Here is a 20,966-nt window from a genome sequence, read left to right as displayed (position 1 = left end):
CCAATGCACGGACAGTACATGAGACAGACTAAAGAACTGGCCAGCAATGAAACATGGCAATGGCTACAGAGGGGAGAACTCAAGAAGGAAACAGAAGGAATGCTAACAGCGGCACAAGATCAGACCCTAAGAATCAGATATGTTTAAAGAACAATAGATGGAAATAACATCTCACTGTACCACTGGCATGAGGTAAACTATGAAACTCAGATTTTTTATTTTTTTATATTATTAATTACTCTTTCTTATTTCTTACGTCTGGTTTTCCCTATTAGTCTGCTGATTAAAATTAGTGAGTTACCTTTAACTGTATTACCTTGAACTGTATAATCTTATCTACTAAGGGATTCAGAGCCAATGAAACATGGTTTTTCGGCAACACCTTTTTATCAAATCGCTGGATAAAGGTGAAAGTTGGCGAGTGTATATTTTAAAACCCTACCTAATTCTTGCAAGTATTATTTAGTACCTAAGTTCAGTAGTTCTGGTATTTATCAGAGCAAAAGTGCTTTTCCTGTGCCAGAGCCATCAAAATTGCAGGTGAGGGTTTTGAACACAATATCAACGTTAACCTATGACGCCATGAGGCTCCACCCACAGTGATAAGAAGTTCACATATGGGGAAAACGTCTCTTTACTGTGGCTCTGCCAACTTGCCGATGACATACTCGCTAATTGATATTAGTACCCATCCTAGGCTTCAGCGATATCAATGATGGAGAGCAGGATTTGTCATCGTCCCCTTGATTGCGTTATCATTCTCAACAATTTTATTATTATTATTATTATTATTATTATTATTATTATTATTATTATTATTATTATTATTATTATTTTGCGGAGGTTTCATTGCAGCTTCCATAGCAGTTGTTGGGACTAAGTCGTTAGCTTGGAATTCTTCCCTTTTCTTGATATTCGTATTGTTTTTACTTTACAAATAATTCAAGGTATGTAATTCATCAACATAATGAACCAGTCTATAGCTCATTTGTTAGATCTACATCTATTCTGGGCGGAAATACAAAAAGACAATCCGTTTTGTTTTACCTTAGGTTTCGACACTATAGCCTTCTATTAGCATGAGATACTTGCCAAGTAACTATTACCCACTACAGAAATAATGACCTGTTCATGCTGTAGTAAATCTTGCCACGGGTCCTCTCGCTTGTATACAAAGTGGCAAGCCGTAGCACAAATGGAGTTTTCCAACCACGGGGACAATTCCATATCCTGCTGGTCATTATCAAATTCACCTGTTAGTGACTTACTGCCTACCAGCCTCATGACGTCATATTACGTTTACGTCACGAATGGTTTTAGGACCCTTGTCTGTGATTTTCTCGGTTCCAGCATCGGCGCCTTCATTTTACTCTATAAATATCGAAACTATCGAACTTAGGTATTAAATAATGCTTGCAAAAATTAGGTAGGGTTATAAAATACACACTTGCCAACTTTCACCTTCATCGGATGCTTTGATAAAAAGATGTTGCCGAAAAACCGTGTTTCATCGGCTCTGAATCCCTTATTAAATTTCGTTTCTCTCTCTCTCTCTCTCTCTCTCTCTCTCTCTCTCTCTCACTCTCCACACACACACGCGCGCGCGCGCGCGCACACACACACACACACACACACACACACATATATATATACTGTATAACCTATAACTAAATATTAGATATTTTATAGATGCACAAACAAACACACATACACATATATGTGTGCGTGTGTGTGTGTGTGTGTGTGTGTGTGCGCGCATGCGCGCGTGTGTGTGAGTGTGTGTATCTATAAAATATCTAATATTTAGTTATAGGTTTTTTCATTTCTTTCCTCCATTGTCCTTGTTCCGTTTCGTCGCCTGAGCTGAGTTTATTCTCCTCTATACCTCGTCCCTTTATCATCCATGGATTTTGTTAACACGGCAGTTCTGCGACTTACAAAGACCATTTGTGAGAAGGTGTAATCAAAGGATGAATTCCCTTTGATAAAAAGAGGAGTGGTATCTTTTTAGAGGCTCCATATTGATTAAAAATCTTCTGTGCCTCTCTCGAGTGCTGAAACAGTATTGGGTTGAACAAACTGATTCTATCTAGGTTTTTCAAGTGAAATGAATTGAGAAATGTTCATCTATTTTCCCAGGAAATGCATTGCTTGTCTTTGGAAAGGAATGTATCAATACATTTCAGTACGGAGTCTTCAAAACGCCAATACATAAAAATTCGTTTGGTCATTAAATCAGTGTCTCTGTAGGCGGGTAGTACTGTCTGCGCACATCATGCGGTGCACTGTAGACATTACTTGAAGATTCTTTGCAGCATCCCTTCGGCCCCTAGTTACACCCTTTTTCATTCCTTTTACCGTACCCCCGTTCGTTTTCTCTTCCTTCCGTCTAGTTTCCATCCTCTCCTAACAGTTGTTTCATCGTGCAACTGCAAGGTCCTCCTCCCTTTAACATTTTTACTGTCAATTTCCCTTCCAACACTGAATGACCTCATACGTCCCAGCGCTTAGCCTTTGGCCTAAATTTCATATTCCATTCCATTACATCAGTACTCATTATGATACACTGTCGCTGACACTAGCTTCCTAACCTTGTTGCAAGAATCTAAGAATTGTTTTTGGGGTGTGTCAACGCCTTCAGGATTTGATCATTGATCACCCCATGTAATTTTTAACAGGACCCAATATTTTTCAGGTTCACGGATATGTAATGGAATGGAATATAAAACTTAGAACAAAGGCCAAGCACTGGGACCTATGAGGTCATTCAGCGCTGAAAGGGAAACTGGGTAAAAAGGCTTTAAAGTTGTAACAAGAGGAAAACTTCGCAGTTGCACTATGAAACAACTGTTAGGAGAGGATGGAAAGTAAGATGGAAGAGAATTAGAACTGAGGAATAGTAAAAGTAATGAAAGGGGGTTGCAGCTAGGGGTCGAAGGAACGCTGCAAAAAACCTTAAGTCGTGCCTAAAATGTACTGACGGCACTACCCCACTGCGGAGAGGTTCACGGATGTAGAGACCAGCAAAGTGGCGACTCCATAATTAAGATTATTGAGGTCACAGGTAAATTGTAATACTCCAGTGAAGTTTTTATTTGATTCCAATGAAACAATTCGAGCCTTATGCTGGAGTGATTTCATTTCCACAAGCTCCAATTACGATATATGTAAGCACTATAACCCTACAGCTAAAGGGATTTGTTTCAAATTCTTGCAACTAATATTAAAAAATCTTGCGTTGTTGATGTTATGATTAATATACAATAGTATGATTTATTATACACAAATATGGTTAGTTTTAAAGAATGAAAATACCAATTTAGACGTGAAAACCTTTCATTTTTTGCACGAAAGAAAAGTATAATAAGAATCTATAATGAAAATAAGTTCATTTATTATGATCAATACGGCTTTTAAAATGTATCTAGTTACCTTACGATCTAAAATTGCTCGGACATATGCGATATACAGTGTCAGGGCTTTGAAAACAAGTCTTAAAATATACACATTCATCTTGATAAAGAGTGACTGTTTGGTGCTCTTGCCTTGACACCTAAAATATTTCGAACTGACCATTCTTGAGAAATTTCTTAATGGCGATATTTCTCAAATTGTTCAACAGATACTGTTTTTTAGTCTTTATTACTCTTGCGACTAACATCATTCCATCTATTAAACTCTGTATTTATCAGAACAAAGGAGAATAGATTGTCGATGGATGGCTCCAGTATTATTGTTCCTTAAAGTGTGCGTCAAACGATTCAGACCATTATTCGTTTTTGAGAGTTTGATGGCTCGTCTTCCCACTATTTTTGGGGAATTTTGAACCTTGGGCTTATTCAGGTATCAGTTAAAATATCCTCAGAATTAGTACATGGCTTATCCCTTGAATCAGCTGACATAAAACTGGCAATTTTTTCAGCTCAAATGGATAGTCTGAAAGCCATTCCGTTGCTTACTAGGACACTTTTCATTTCCACCCACGTCTCTCATCGCGTAGCACATACCATACAAAACTCAAAAGAACTTGAACCATGTCTAAGTTTTCTCATTAACAGAGAATGGTCTAAAAAAAACGCCGAGTTAACAAACTTCGCAACAGCAACAAGTTCAGCTTTTTGATACTGAAATACGATAAAAAAAAAAAAAAAGGCGGGGGAGGGTTGTTCAAGTCACTTTAAAGTCTAAGACTTGAAAGCGTCCCGTATAGATAGCGATCTCTCATCACGCCCGAATTTGAAATTATGAACTTTTTTTTAAGAGTGGAAACGTGCTGTTTTCTTAGTAAAGTCAAATTCTCGTTAATTTCATGAAGTTTGCCTTTAAGTAACCACACACACATAAACGCGCACACACACACACACATGAATATGTTAGTTTTCAGTGTTCTTTCACATGACCAGACTAACACTTGTGTGTAAACCATATGGCTAACTAACCATTGTTATCTATATATCGTTTCAACTGAACATCAGTTTATAATTACCGATTATGAATTAGTGATAAATTACCACTTCGTGTAGCTTGGGCAGATCTAGACAAAAGAACTGAAGAATTTAAACAGGGATATAATATTAAGAATGTCTCAAAGAATTAGGCTTAGTTGTGTTTGAAGTGCTTTAGAAACTTCTCATTATAGTGACTTTGTTTACATGGTCCTATGTGAGAGCCCCTGGTGTTCTAAGAGGCCTATTAACTTAATGCTACCCAAGAGGGCTAGCAAACTCACATCTTACAAAAATAGGCATTCCAAAACAAAGGAACAAAAGGTGAAAAAATACATTGTTTCCGAATTTTTATTTTGCCTTGTATCATTGTTAAATAAGCTCCTTTATGAGTACCACGAATGGCGTACTTCATAGGCCTATGGAGCTTCTGGTGTCCACCAGCATTAAGCATTCCAATGTCTCCGCTTTCACTCCAAAAAAAGAACACTCCAAAGTAGAAAATAAACTTTTACCAATCGCAAAATCTAGGCTACGCAAATCCTCCCTCTTCCAATACTAAGGTTGATGCAGCGCAGCAGTAACGAGTTTTTTTTATCATGGGTCCTAGAGAAATTTCAACTTAGAATAGGCCCGCTTCTTCTAGTCCAGTGGAAGATTCCCCTTAACATACATGAAAGTTTATTTTGTTGTGCTTCATATATACACGTAAATTTTGTCACCTTTATATTTTTTCTGGTGTGTTAATTTATATTCTTTATGCAATTAAGTAAAGTTTATTTTGATGACTTCTCAGTGAAGCAAGTTTAGCTAAATACTTAAACATTTCAATACTATCTTTACGAGAAGACAACTAATTTATGTAGGAAAAACTTCACCTTGAAAATCAGATCAGCCTTCTTGCAGTGACAATCAATGTTGATCTGACAATTTCAATAACGACAGTGAAAGGAAGTAAGCTTGATGCAAACTAATCTTATCTTTCACCTTATTAAACTTATGTTTGTTGCCTCTGACTAGGAGGTCAAGTTCCTCCATCGGTTTCTTTGCTTGTTTGTTTGTTTGTTTGTTTGTTTGTTTTTTTGTCTGTTTGCCTGGTCGCCAGTTTTATCGGTGGATTTTTAAGAAAGTTTTGCCAAATGTGGGACTAGCGACTAGCAAGTGACCAGATGTGTCCTAGGTATAACGTGGCGCCTTAGGTTAGGTTAGGTAGGGTTAGGTTGGGGAAATTTAGGTTAGGAAGAATATTTCATGTGAGGAATGTGCAGCCTCCCAAGCGTGAAAATATTTGTTTAGAAGGACAGCTCACAGTCTCATTCTTTCTCTCTCTTTCTGTGTATCACTGATACTTTAATTTTAATATACTAAAGATATTTGCAAAGCTAATACATACAAAGTTTGTTATGCATTTCACTGCTATGATGGACACCATGGTATACCGGGTGTTTCAAAATTAGAGCCGCCCCCCCTCCACAGAACAAATGGAAAGTTATGAAGTTTTCTGCTATAAGCCTATCTCCAAGTACATTATTTTAAGTTTCTATTAAGCTATTTTTGATTTTACATTTCTTGTATTTTCAGACAGAGCGACGGAGTTAGATACAGCCATGGCTAACGACTCAGAGGAAATCAGATGGATTGATCGAATCCGGGCTATAATCTTCAGAGAAGCCAGGGATGCTGGCGCATCCTCCATTTCACGTTCCTAGATAGTTAAATACATTAAAAGAGATGAATCCTTTGTTAAAAGCAAATGGAACAAAAATCCATATTACTGTAATCACAAAAAGTGTGAGAATCTTGGAAGGCCTGAAGTCCTTTCTCAGGAGTCTAAAGACATCATAGCTGAGGCAGTGGGTAGACCAAGAAAGTCTTTACGTAAATTGGCGCTTGAACTAGAAACAAAAAGGGGAAAGAAGAGAAGTTATAGTGCTTTATATCGTGAGTTGAAAAAATCTGGTATCAAGCCATTTCATGTTATCAGCAAGCCCAACATCACTTAGCAACAGAGAGAAGACCGTGCATGGTTTTGTGGTTCATTTCTTAAAGATTGGGATGAAGCTGACTTTCTCCATGTTGCCACATCAGATGAATTCTTCATTTGCACAGTCAGGAAGTCAAATCATAGAAATGACATCATTTGGGCTGCAAAGTTGGATGATATCAGCGCTGACGTGTGCTATCGCCAAGTTGTGAAATTTCCTGAATGTTTGGGAATTTTTCTCTGTTTCACAGCCAAACAGTTAATGTGGATCATCAAAGAAAAAGGACAGTCATGGAATAGCGAACACTTCAGAGAAACTGTGCTTACTGGTGGAGTATTTCCTTTCTTCAAAGATCCTGAAAATGTGTTATCTGTTGAAGAAGTCACATTTTTTCATGATAAGGCACCATGTTTCAAGGCTCTCCAGACACAGGAGCTGCTTCGAAACAGTGGTATCGATTTCTTCTCATCAAATGAATTTCCAGGTAGCTCCCCTGACCTTAATGTGTGTGAAAACATTGGTAGTATCTTAAAGGATTGTGTTGAAGCGCACATAGTGAACTATGATGGTATACCAAGCCTCAATGACCTGCGAAGAGAGGTGACCGTAGTGCTCAGGGAAATGGAGTTTGAGTCTTCGCTTTTTTGCAATTTGCTGAAATCATACCCCTCAAGAATGCAGGCTGTGGTATAGGCAGATGGAGGCCACACAAAATATTAAATACTCAGAGAGAAACTTAAATAAATACCTGTTCTGAATTACTTTCGTTTTTGTCCATATCAATTTTAGTTTATGCTGTAGAAGGGGGGGGGGGCTCTAATTTCGAAACATTCTGTACATTAGGCTTCGAATGTGATACATGTTTGACTGGCAGATGATGCGTCTCCCTGATAAGTTTAGCAGTGATACAGGATCACCTGTTATTACTGTTTTAATCAAACCTATGTTGATTATTTAAAAAATTAAATTATATCTTATCTTTGGCTGAAGGTCAAAGTTGAGAGTAAAAATTCCTTTAGAATGGGAGAGAGAAATTTCTTGCATTTGGTCTCGTGAGGTAAAAATTCTATTGTAAAGAACCTGAATAAGAGTGAAAAGCCGTCTTTGTCAGCCGACCTCACTGGATATTTCAAAACAAATCCTTTAAGAATCTTATAACTTTTTCAAGGCGTTGCAAAGAAGATCCGGAAAGGCGAGTCTTTGTAAAGAAGTCTTGTGCATCAAAAGCAGTTATTGCTATTTTAGTACAGGACAGTGGAACTAGAGTTTCTAGATGATAAGATCTACCCAGGCTGAGGGTTCTTTCATACCTTTTGCTTGTCGCATTATGAAGCAATGATGACTTGTCATAGCAAGATGGTTTAGGTTGCATTATCAGAATAAATCAATATCCTTATCCATATTTATGTCATAATTTTCTCGGTGTAATGCAGAATTATATAACATCCTTTTAGCATGTACTCACAATTTAAGAGGCATACTCTTCAATTTCTGTGGTTCGCTTTGTTATGGCAAGATTTTTTAATGGTTGAATTATTTTTGTGTCTCTACAGGAACCGTTCTTAAAATCTATTACCAAAGATTTCTTTTGTTAAATGCTTTTGTTTCTGCAATCTTTCGTCACTCTTTAGAGTCCTGAAGAGTCCTTTTATATCCTTTGGCTGTTTTGTTGTTTTAAAACTCTTGTTCATAAGCCAGTCATTAAAAAACACTGCAGGTAAGTTATTGATAACTCATAACTCCTTTCAAACACCCACCTTCTATTAATATTAATTTCTCATTTTTAAAATCGTATTTTTGAAACCTTAATATACGTTTTTCGTAAACATTTGCATAAAATAATAACGGTAAATATACTGAGGAATATTTATCCTGCTCTACTGCCCTAATGGAAACTCTCTCTCTCTCTCTCTCTCTCTCTCTCTCTCTCTCTCTCTCTCTCTCTCTCTCTCACACACACACACACACACACACACACAAGAGAACGATGTGCACATACATTGCTTTTTTTACTTACGCATTTTTGAGTCTCTCTCTCTCTCTCTCTCTCTCTCTCTCTCTCTCTCTCTCTCTCTCTCTCTCTCTCTCTCTCTCTCGATGAATAGGGTTCAAGATTCTTAATCCTCTTATCACGAACTGTTGTGGTCCGTTTCCAACATCATTGTTCAGATGTAAAGTTGTAAAAACTCCGACAATGAAACTTTATTGCCCTCTTGAAAGGATTCTCGAAGTTCGCGGGTCGATTGAGATGAACAACTCATATTCCGAAGTGCTTCGTAGGTTCCCGGAGCTTAAGAAATACTCTGTATAATTAAATCTCTCTCTCTCTCTCTCTCTCTCTCTCTCTCTCTCTCTCTCTCTCTCTCTCTCTCTCTCTCTCTCTCTCTCGCTTTCACACAGAAGAAAACGACGTGTTTCATTTAACTATCGTATTCTTATTCTTTACCAGGGCTATAATCAAAGGCTGATTTTCTATAATATTAATGAAAAGTTATTTTATTTAGCATATCGCTTTATGTAATCTAATTCATGGAAAAAATGACAAATGTAGAAAAAATATCCAAATCATTTGCAAGTGAGTAGGCTCACGTGAGCTGCAGCAATCACACTGCTATTACTGAGAGCTTCTTTGATGTCTCCGGCCCAGTGAAAGGTTCTCTCAATCAATGCATAATAAATGATTCGGAAGGAAATGGAACCAGAGGCCCAGATAGGGTTGAGGTTTTGGTGAGGAAAGGTGGAGGAGGTATGAGGAGACACGCGTTACACTGTGCAAATTGCATGCAGCCTATGAACAAAAATTCTCGACGGAGCCTGGTCAGTGGTAACTGATATCATATGCAGTCTGGTTTTTTTAATTGCAATCATTTTTAATATTTTTACTTTTATTCTCAATTTTACTACTGCCATTGCCATTACTATGAATACTATTTTTACTACTACTTTAGGAACTGTGTGGATACTCCCGATTATCAGTTTTATAATTTTATCCCGTGTGTCTAGATCAGTGGTTCTCAATCTTTGTGTAGTGATGGCACCCTAACTAATGTAATCATTACCGTGGCTCCCATTCTTCACCGTCCCACCATATCGCATGAATTAACTTCTTATTTAATGAATAAAATTATTATCCATACTCAAACCAGATCAGTGGTTATCAATATTTGTATAGTGATGGCGCCCTATATAACGTAATCATTACCGTGGCATCCCTTCTTCACCATCCCACCGTACCGCATGAATTAACTTCTTATTTAATAAATAAAACTATTATCCATACTCAAACCAAAATCAGTATACCGTACATGCAGAAATATACTGTACAAACAAAGAGCATATCAGAAGAATTAGTTAAACATGATTATAAAGACTTCTGCAAACTTTTTTTCTTTTTTTTACAAATGTTCACTGAGATGATCTAGCCAAGGCCAAATTCATGACAATCTTGCGGCACCCCTAGGCACTGTCTGTGGCACCCAGTTTGAGAATCACTGATCTAGATTGTGTGTATTGTATTGTCTCTACTTTGCATACCCCATGTACATGAACCTGAGCTGAAACAAAGAATATTATTATTATTATTATTATTATTATTATTATTATTATTATTATTATTATTATTATTATTATTATTATTATTATTATTATTATTATTATTATATGTACTCAGAGATGATTAATTTGTTTATGCACTAGGGCGTCGCAAACTTGGAAATTGAAGAATTAAAGTTGCAACTGAACTGAAAAAGACTATATCCGACTCGATAATCCATAAATTTACGGAAGATATCGAATATGTTTATTATTAACTCAAATATTATAATAAAAGATAATTTTATTTTAGAGTTTTTTCAACTTTTGCTTAGTGTGCTTGTCATATAATTATTTAAACAAACATTCTGGAGGTCATTCCATTCAGCTGAAATGTAAATGATGTGTTCTTAAGAACACTGATATATGAGTACAAATACTTTATTATTAAATTACCAGCAAAGATAAAATTTAACTATGTTCTAAAATTCTCAAGTGCAGTGTGTAACCCACTAGCGAAAGGTATTCTCAAATAATTGCCTTTTAAAACCAGACCTTTACGATCCAATTCAGAGGGTTCAAAAACTTTACTTTTCTCAATCCATCTGAACCACTAAATTCAATCACCAAAACCCGCGAGGAAAAGCCTCTGACTTCAGAAATAGATTTCGTGGCCAAAAGCCACGAATAAAAAATTTGACAACACTGACTTTCCACCCAATACTTCGACTTCAAGGTGAGCAAGATTTTTGCTTTGGTCTTTTTTTTTTTTTTTTTTTTTTGCTCTGTGGATTTCATGATATCCTCAGTTTCAGAGCTCAGTCCAGGCCTTCAGTTGGGTCAATATGTGTAAAAATTCTCACAGCTTTGAAGCAAGACAGAATATGAAGGGCATCACAGATGCACTGTTTCGGAATAAGAATCAGAGTCTGTAATATTTGTCACAAACTCTTTTGCTTTCAAAAGGCTGAACCTCTTTTAAAGGAGATAGTATAGAATGAGTAATCAAATGTGGAGCTACTTAAACTAACCTTATTATTTTTTTTTTTTTGTCTCAAGAAATTTCGCACTGCCTGAGTGACCTCGTTCGTTATAAAAATTGTATTCAAAATACATTTCAGTTATTTTAAATCTTCCCATGTCACTTAATAATAAAAATAAATTATCTTAATATTAAGTGTTCATTCCTGTTTGTGACCATACATACCTTTCTATGTAAATAACACGGTTTTATAATTAAAACTTATCTACACATACATATATACATACATATATATACGTATATGTGTATATATACATATATATATGCATATACATATACATTCATTAGGTAACTTTTTACCACACTACCGGATATCATAATTTCTTCCTATTTCCTCCACTTGGATCTTACGGTTTTGTAGTGACAAGCGTATCCAAAAAAGCGCGAAGAATTCGAGAAGTTAAGAGGGCATTGTGGCTGTTACAATTACTTATATACAGACACACACACACACACATATATATATATATATATATATATATATATATATATATATATATATATATATATATATATATATATATATATATATATATATATATATATATGTATATATATATATATATATATATATATATATATATATATATATATATATATATATATATATATATATATATTCAACAGGCGGAGGTTTCTCGAAACCCAGCAATACAATGAGGGCAGGGGAAACACACAAACAAATCAAGAAAGTCATATGTATTCAGTTGCAACGTTCCGAAGCCAACCAGCAGGCATCATTTTCAAGCTACAAGTAATAATACCTAATTGGTACAATAAAATTAAGTGACAAATATTAAAATACACAATATAAGTTACATTAAAACATCCATGAATAAGGACCAACCGTTGAGTGTGGAGGCAGAGGAAGGACTGACCAAAAACGTAAACAGTTTACGAGAGATAAAGAGGTGTAGACGTGGCATGGGTGTTCAGTGAGGGGACCAGTTTTTTTAATAAACAATGCTTCATTAATTGTTAAAAGTTTATGATTAGAGGCTCTGCCCAAAATCTTAAAGTTTTGTACTGAACAGAATATTTACATTTATCGGCATGACCACTTACGTTGGAAAATTCGGGATTTGAACGTTTAGTGCCAGTTCTATAGCTGACAGCTCTATGACTGTCGATTCGGACTTTAAGGAACCTATGTGTCGATCCAGTATAGGTTCCTCGATTTCATCGAGGACAAGCAAACTTATAAATAACACAAGAGGTCATTAAAGGACCTAAACGGTCTTTGAAGCTGAAAAGGCTACCGATATTCAGTGGGTTTGTGGGTATAAATTTGATTTTCACGGCAGGGAGATGACGTGATATTAGAGATCGGAGTTCTTTATAAAAGGCTGTATCGTGAATAAAAGGAAGACTGGAATAGAAAGGTAATTTAGGAACGTGAGGAGTAGGATGACGTGGAACAAAAATATTATTTAAAAATGTGGAGACATGTTTAAAGAATAAGTGGGTGGGAAAGCAGTTGTTGTTAAAGTATTTTTGCAGGAACATGATCTCATCGTGGAAAGCTTGCCAACTAGAGGATAAAGCAAAGGCTCGGTGAAGCATGGTTAATACGGAATTAATCTTGAAATCGAGAGAACAAAAAATATAAAAATTTGTACCAAGACCAGTGAATGTCTTTTTTTCTAAAAACAGAAGTAGCGAAGCCTTGGGAGGATCGTGTTATTAAAATATCTAAAAAATGTAACTGGTTGTTAGTCTCGTGTTCAATCATGAATTTAATATTAGGGTGAAATGAATTGATGAAAGCTAGAAACCTCTTGGCGTCAAACTGACTACTAAAAATTGCAAATGAGTCGTCCACATACCGCTTATACAATAGTGGATGGTAAATAAGGGGACAAGTATCAAGAATGTGCTCTTCCAGCGAGCACATGAAGATACCGGCGAAGATGGGTCCAAGTGGAGAGCCCATAGCCATACCATCAATTTGTGAGTAAGAACAACCATTAAAAACAAAAACGGTGTCCCGCACCGCTAGATCTAAAAGTTTCTTGAAATCGTTCTTGCAGAACCCATTAAAACGAGACTGATCAATAGGAAAAAGCTTATGTAAAATTATATCAATGGTCTGTTGTACAGGTACATTCGTAAATAAAAACTCGACATCATAGCTTACCATAACAAGATCCGAGTCCTGAGCAAGAATAGTATTTTTGAACTCATATGCATTCTTAAGGGTAAGAATTTCGGGCTTGGGGGCCAAGCATGGGAACGGATAGGAACATTATCTTTGTGGGCCTTTGGTAGGCCGTACATTGAACCATGGGATGACCCTGAGCTGTAAAGGGACTGATAAGTGTTCTCAGTGATAATCCCACGGTCTTTTAGGCTTTTCAGAAATCGATTAATACGGTCTTCTATTTTAAACAGTGTTGAAAATTCAGGAGTTCCTAACTTCTGGAACTTAGTAATATCATTTAAAACTGTTTCCGCTTTAGTAATATAATCATCCTTATTTAGAATAACAACTCCTTTACCTTTATCTGGACGGGTAATAATAATGTCCTTGTTTTTTGCAAGAGATTTGAGAATATTCATATCTTCCTTTTTAAAAAATGGAGCCCAGTGCGTACATAATTTAGAATAAGTTTTATGTGCTAGGCCTTGAAGTTTGGAACGAAAGTTAGGAACTTCAAGGCTGAGGTCAAGGTTGATCAATCTAGAAAACAGGAACTCCAGACTGCCAAAGAACTGTACAAATGAGGGCTTGTAACAAGGTAAAGCAAAATCCAAACCAAGAGAGAGAGGATGAATTCCTCTCGTTTCGACAGGGAGTAATTGGAAAAATTTAAAACCGTTTTATTGTCGTGATTAAACTCTGGAACAGAAACACCTATTTTGTATAGTTTTCTCTCGTGAACCTCTTGGACATGAGACACAAAGGAATTGATACGTTTATTAAACAGATAAGTGAAGATGTAACGGTCAAGGTTAGACAATTTGTTAATAACACTTTGAAAGAGAGTATGATTAGTGGTGGACAACTTATGAATAATATTTTGTTCACAAGAAATATCCATATTGAGAAGACAATAAAACAGTGTTAAATTTTTCCAATTACTCCCTGTCGAAACGAGAGGAAATTCTTACAGTCTTAAGAATTCATATGAGTTCAAAAATACTATTCTTGCTCAGGACTCGGATCTTGTTATGGTAAGCTACGATGTCAAGTCTTCATTTACGAATGTACCTGTACAACAGACCATTGATATCATTTTACATAAGCTTTTTCCTATGGATCAGTCTCGTTTTAATGGGTTCCGTCAGAACGATTTCAATAAACTTTTAGATCTAGCGGTGCGGCACACCGTTTTTGTTTTTAATGGTTGTTCTTACTCTCAAATTGATGCTATGACTATGGGCTCTCCACTTGGACCCATCTTCGCCAGTATCTTCATGTGCTCGCTGGAGGAGCACATTCTTGATACTTGTCCCCTTAGTTACCATCCACTATTTTATAAGCGGTATGTGGACGACACATTTGCACTTTTCAGAAGTCAGTTTGACGCCCAGAGGTATCTAGCTTTCATCAATTCATTTCACCCTAATATTAAATTCACGACTGAACACGAGACTAACAACCAGTTACATTTTTTAGATATTTTAATAACATGATTTTTGTTCCACGTCATCCTACTCCTCACGTTTCTAAATTACCTTTCTATTCCAGTCTTCCTTTTATTCACGGTACAGCCTTTTATAAAGAACTCCGATCTCTAATATCACGTCATCTCCCTGCCGTGAAAATCAAATTTATACCCACAAACCCACTGAATATCGGTAGCCTTTTCAGCTTCAAAGACCGTTTGGGTCCGTTAATGACCTCTTGTGTTATTTATAAGTTTGCTTGTCCTCGATGTAATCGAGGAACCTATACTGGATCGACACATAGGTTCCTTAAAGTCCGAATCGACAGTCATAGAGCTGTCAGCTATAGAACTGGCACTAAACGTTCAAATCCCGAATTTTCCAACGTAAGTGGTCATGCCGATAAATGTAAATATTCTGTTCAGTACAAAACTTTAAGATTTTGGGCAGAGCCTCTAATCATAAACTTTTAACAATTAATGAATCATTGTTTATTTAAAAACTGGTCCCCTCACTGAACACCCATGCCTCGTCCACACATCTTTATCTCTCGTGAACTGTTTACGTTTTTGGTCAGTCCTTCCTCTGCCTCCACACTCAACGGTTGGTCTTTATTCATATTTTTAAATGTGGTTGTTTTAATGTAACTTATATTGTGTATTTTAATATTTTTCACTTAATTTTATTGTACCAATTTGGTATTATTACTTGTAGCTTGAAAATGATGCCTGCTGGTTGGCTTCGAAACGTTGCAACTGAATAAATGTGACTTTCTTGACCTGTTTATGCGCTTCCCCTGCCTTCATTGTACGTATGTGTGTGTGTGTGTATATATATATATATATATATATATATATATATATATATATATATATATATATATATATATGTGTATATATATATATATATATATATATATATATATATATATATATATATATATATATATATATGTATGTATATATATATATATATATATATATATATATATATATATATATATACGTTAACCACCCTCACCACCCTCATGTACAGCCACAGGTTAATGTGAATGATTATATGAAATCCTTTATTCTGAAGTACTAGTGTACTATTTCATATTCATTTCACCAAATTATCATCAGTGATACAAAATTTTATTTGATAAACAAGAAAAGGTTACCAAATACTTTATTCTTTTATTATAAAACAAAAACTCTGCCCTTATTTCTTTTCATCAGGTTTCATTGCATATTAACCCAATCCACGATAAAGACCGAAGTGAACCTTTTTATATATCAGAAAAAGTTATATAGACTCAAAAACTTCTCATATATATTTTCTACAGATGTTGAGTTATTACTATTATTAATATTTCTATCGATAAAAAAAATACCTCATAACAACAAAGTGCTGAGTGATGAAAACATTCCGCAATTGTGTACTCATTGTGAAAGAGTATACGTTTTTATAAATACATGTATAGATTCATATATATATATATATATATATATATATATATATATATATATATATATATATATATATATATATATATATATATATATATATATATATATATTTATTTATTTATGTATAAAGTCGCAGGATTCACGTGACTATATGCATTTATTTATGTGTATTATATATATATATATATATATATATATATATATATATATATATATATATATATATATATATATATATATATATATATATATATATATATATATATATATATATAATGAATCTATACATGTATTTATAAAAACGTATACTCTTTTCACAATGAGTACACAATTGCGGAATGTTTTCATCACTGAGCACTTCGTTGTTATGATGTATTTTTTTTATCGATAGCAGTATTAATAATAGTAATAACTCAACATCTGCAAAAAATATACATGAGAAGTTTTTGAGTCTATATAACTTTTTCTGATATATAAAATGGTTCTCACTTCGGTCTTTATCATGGATTGGGTTAATATGCAATGAAACCTGATGAAAAGAAATAAGGGCAGAGTTTTTGTTTTATAATAAAGAATAAAATATTTGGTAACTTTTTCTTGTTTATCAAATAAAATTTTGTATCACTGATGATAATTTGGTGAAATGAATATGAAATTAAGTATACCTTAGTTTTACCAGACCGCTGAGCTGATTAACAGCTCTCCTAGGGCTGGCCCGAAGGATTAGACTTATTTTACATGGCTAAGAACCAATTGGTTACTTAGCAACGGGACCTACAGCTTATTGTGGAATCCGAACCACATTATAGCGAGAAATGAATTTCTATCACCAGAAATAAATTCCTCTAACTCTTCATCAGCCGGCCAGAGACTCGAACTCGGGCCTAGCGAGCGCTAGTCCACAGCTCTACCGACACTCCCAACGAAGAGCTATAAATATGAAATAGTACACTAGTACTCCAGAGTAAAGGATTTCATATAATCATTCACATTAACCTGTGGCTGTATATATATACAGTATTAATATATATATATATATATATATATATATATATATATATATATATATATATATATATATATATATATATATATATATATATATATATATATATATATATAGCATATAAGTGTGTGTGTATATGTGTTTGTATAACTGGTGAACTGTCGAGAGCTTGTCCTGCTCCCATATTATTATTATTATTATTATTATTATTATTATTATTATTATTATTATTATTATTATTATTAGCCAGTAGACGCCCTCTTGAGGATGCTCTGATAAATACTGACTGCATCTTCTAAATTTTTCGTATAATTCTTTTAAATTCTACGTTAATGTTGGACAAAAATTGGCCAATGTTCATTCTTTGGTAGAGAGAAATATATCAGCAGCTTGTGTACTGTACATGGGTTTTTTGTCTATACAACAGAGAGGGTGGTGAAATACGGAGTGACCATCCCGTAGAGTTTAAGAGCAGGTTTCTGGCAGAAGGATTCATGGGTAGCTCAGGTATTCATTCCTTTCGGTGTTTCTCCCCTTCCCCGTCCCCCACCCCCATTGTATTTCACTATATTCTGTGTTGCGTAATTAATTAACACCGCTGCACACAAGCTGCTAATGTATTCCTTTCGACCAAAGAATGAACGTTGGCCAGTTATTGTCCAATAATTACGTAGAAGAAAATTATACAAAAACTGTGAAGATTCAGAAGAGATTAATTTGAATGATGCAACCATCCTGTTAAACAGGACATTTTATTATTATTATTATTATTATTATTATTATTATTATTATTATTATTATTATTATTATTATTATTATCGCTGTTCGTCTTGATGTTTTTTTACAATGGCAATAATATCAACTTCTGTAAAGAAATGACTGGCTAAGAACAAGTAAAATTCTTTTACTACATGCTTTACTAAAACAGCTTATCTTTTTCATTGCTGTTTTATTTCAGCATACTAAAAATAATTATGCTTTCCAAAATCATAAGAAGCTTTTCAATGAGGCCATTTTTTTTCTAAATCTTCCATAACTCGAAAAGCTAGTTAGCCGAAACGGACTCTAAACTGTTTCTTGTCTATTCATTTATCGGTATCACTTATCTTGAAGCTTTAAGTTTCACGGCAATTATAATATCATCTTCGGCCTATACACGCTTTTTAAATGTGAACTTATGTATATTTCACTTTAGGATGACTGATGATGGTCCATGGCCGATGGTGATTCACGAATGATGGTGACTGATGTCTGATGATGGTTCATGGCTGATGGTGACTGATGACTGATGATGACTGATGTTGGTTCATGGCTAATGATGATTCATGACTGATGATGACTGATGACTGATGATGGTTCTTGGCTGATGGTGATTCATGACTGATGATGACTGATGATGGTTCATGGCTGATGATGACTGATGATGGTTCATGGCTGATGCTGATTCATAACTGATGATGACTGATGACTGATAATGGTTCATGGCTGATGCTGATTCATGACTGATGATGACGATGACTGATGATGACTGATGATGGTTCTTGGCTGATGATGATTCATGACTGATGATGACTGATGTCTAATGATGGTTCTTGGCTGATGGTGACTCATGACTAATGATGACTGATGATGGTTCATGTTTGATGATGATTCATGGCTGATGATGACTGATGATGGTTCATGGCTGATGTGGATTCATAACTGATGATGACTGATGACTGATAATGGTTCATGACTGATGCTGATTCATGACTGATGATGACGATGACTGATGATGACTGATGATGGTTCATGGCTGATGGTGATTCATGACTGATGATGACTGATGACTGATATCGGCGCAGTGATATTACTTCAACTTTCAGTGCCAAAACCTTTAATAGGTTCAAGCACCCAGATCTATGGCAGTGAAGAAAGTAAAAAAAAAAAAAAGCATACATTTTGATTTTTAGTCATTATTTTCTTGTGTAATTCGATTAAAGTTTGAGAGAGAGAGAGAGAGAGAGAGAGAGAGAGAGAGAGAGAGAGAGAGATTTTCTGATTAATACAGGGGATCCAGAAATATCCAAAGTTTATTTTTATCCAGTACAACGCGATAATTGATTACTCTCTTCCAGTAACTATTTCAACAAACATCAAAGAAAATTGCGTGGAGTGGTGTCCTCTATATAATTGCTGTGCTTAGTTTATTAATCAAATGAAAATTCCTGAAATACAAACCTATGAAAGAAAATTTTTATATATTTATTGTCTTTGTGAGGTGTTACATAGGGATTATCGGTGTTCCGAACGCATTTTAGGTAAAGTGAATGTTATTTCATTGTATAGGTTAAAAAATTCTTTGAAAAAGTAAGATTGGAACGTTATAAATGGACATGAAGTATTGGAAATTAAAAAGATAAAATTTATTTATAAGTAAAGGTATTTTACCCATTTTAGTTTCCTGTAAAAGAAAACTATTGTGCCGGTTTTGTCTGTCCGTCCGCACTTTTTCTGTCCGCCCTCAGATCTTAAAAACTACTGAGGCTAGAGGGCTGCAAACTGGTATGTTGATCATCCACCTTCCAATTATCAAACACACTAAATTACCGCCCTCTAACTTCAGTAGCTTTTATTTTATTTAAGGTTAAAGTTAGCCATAATCGTGCGTCTGGCAACGATATAGGACAGATCATCACCAAGCCGTGGTTAAAGTTTCATGGGCCGCGGCTCATATAGCATTATACCGAGACCACCGAAAGATATATATTTTTTCGGTGGCCTTGATTATACGCTGTACCGAAAACTCGACTGCGCCGAAGAAACTTCTGCGCATTTTTTACTTGTTTTATAAGAGGAAATTATGAACTTGAAACAAGAAATATGGAATGCTAAGCATCCAGTATAACACTGCATGCTTATAGAAGTGAAACCGTACCCTTTATCAACAGATAAATTATACTTTAAAAAATGAGAACTGGTTCACTTTTTCTTAATAAAGAGCACTTTAGCATTGCTGCAGAATTCTGATAATTTCACACCCGTTTTTTTTATTTTTTTACGGATATTGAGTATAAGTAAATTTCCGTCGTTGACAGAATTCCTCATTTTACAGTTAGCAGTCTCCATTCCCACTGATCTGGAAATTTCACGTCTCAGGCTCACAAGGACCCAATATATTCAGATATTTTTGCTGGACCAGAGAACAAAAGGGTTTTCAATTTTTTTTTTTTTTATTTTGTTCACGGTGATGGCTGCACCTAGCAACGTGCCCCAGAGACACAGATGGTACTTCGTGGTTTTTGTGTCCTTACTATGATCCCTTCGTGTTGCCAAATTCGAAACTACATCCACGAAACTGTCGACATGAGTGAATTTTGTCTTTGGAATTGTCAATGTTACTAAAGGTCACAGTTCATGGAATACTAGGGTTTCAGTATTCATGGTCAATGAACCTGTTGGGCCTATTAACATTTTCTGTATCAGGTGCTTTAGAACTGGACTCAAAGTATTCTAAAGGAAAAAAAAATACTTCCTGGAATTTCAATCAAGGTACTGGCAAAAATAGCAGCAATCCTTTTTGTGGTTTTGTTTTGAATTTGTGACCTTTGTGAGGGAATCATCTTATTAAGGACCTTTGGTGTTGTGAATTTTTGTCACTAAGTTACCAAGAAATCTCCAATATTTTTCAAAGAAAAAGTCATGAGAAGAAAATGTAATTGCTATTTCTAACCATCAAAGCATTTGGAAGTCTCCTGACACAGATGTAAAAGAGCTATATTCAAACCACAGTAAAAAAAAAAATAGAAGCAATCTATCCCGTGGATTTTGGGAGGTCCAGAGCGCAAATATTTTTGGCCTTTGCAACGACGTCGTTGACACTTCTGAGCATTCCTTCTCGCCTTATGGTCATATCAT

The 20,966-nt window shown here is 35.1% G+C and overlaps 1 long non-coding RNA gene across 1 annotated transcript in view; it reads right to left on the bottom strand.

The window, feature by feature from the left end:
* Positions 1 to 20,966, bottom strand: part of LOC136855676 (uncharacterized) — a 223,680-nt gene that overhangs the window by 17,596 nt on the left and 185,118 nt on the right. The window lies entirely within an intron of this gene.

Source organism: Macrobrachium rosenbergii, chromosome 3 (genome assembly GCF_040412425.1).
Source record: "Macrobrachium rosenbergii isolate ZJJX-2024 chromosome 3, ASM4041242v1, whole genome shotgun sequence".
NCBI lineage: Eukaryota > Metazoa > Arthropoda > Malacostraca > Decapoda > Palaemonidae > Macrobrachium > Macrobrachium rosenbergii.
Note: the sequence above shows the minus strand (reverse complement) of the source record. Positions and strands in the feature narration are given on the sequence as shown.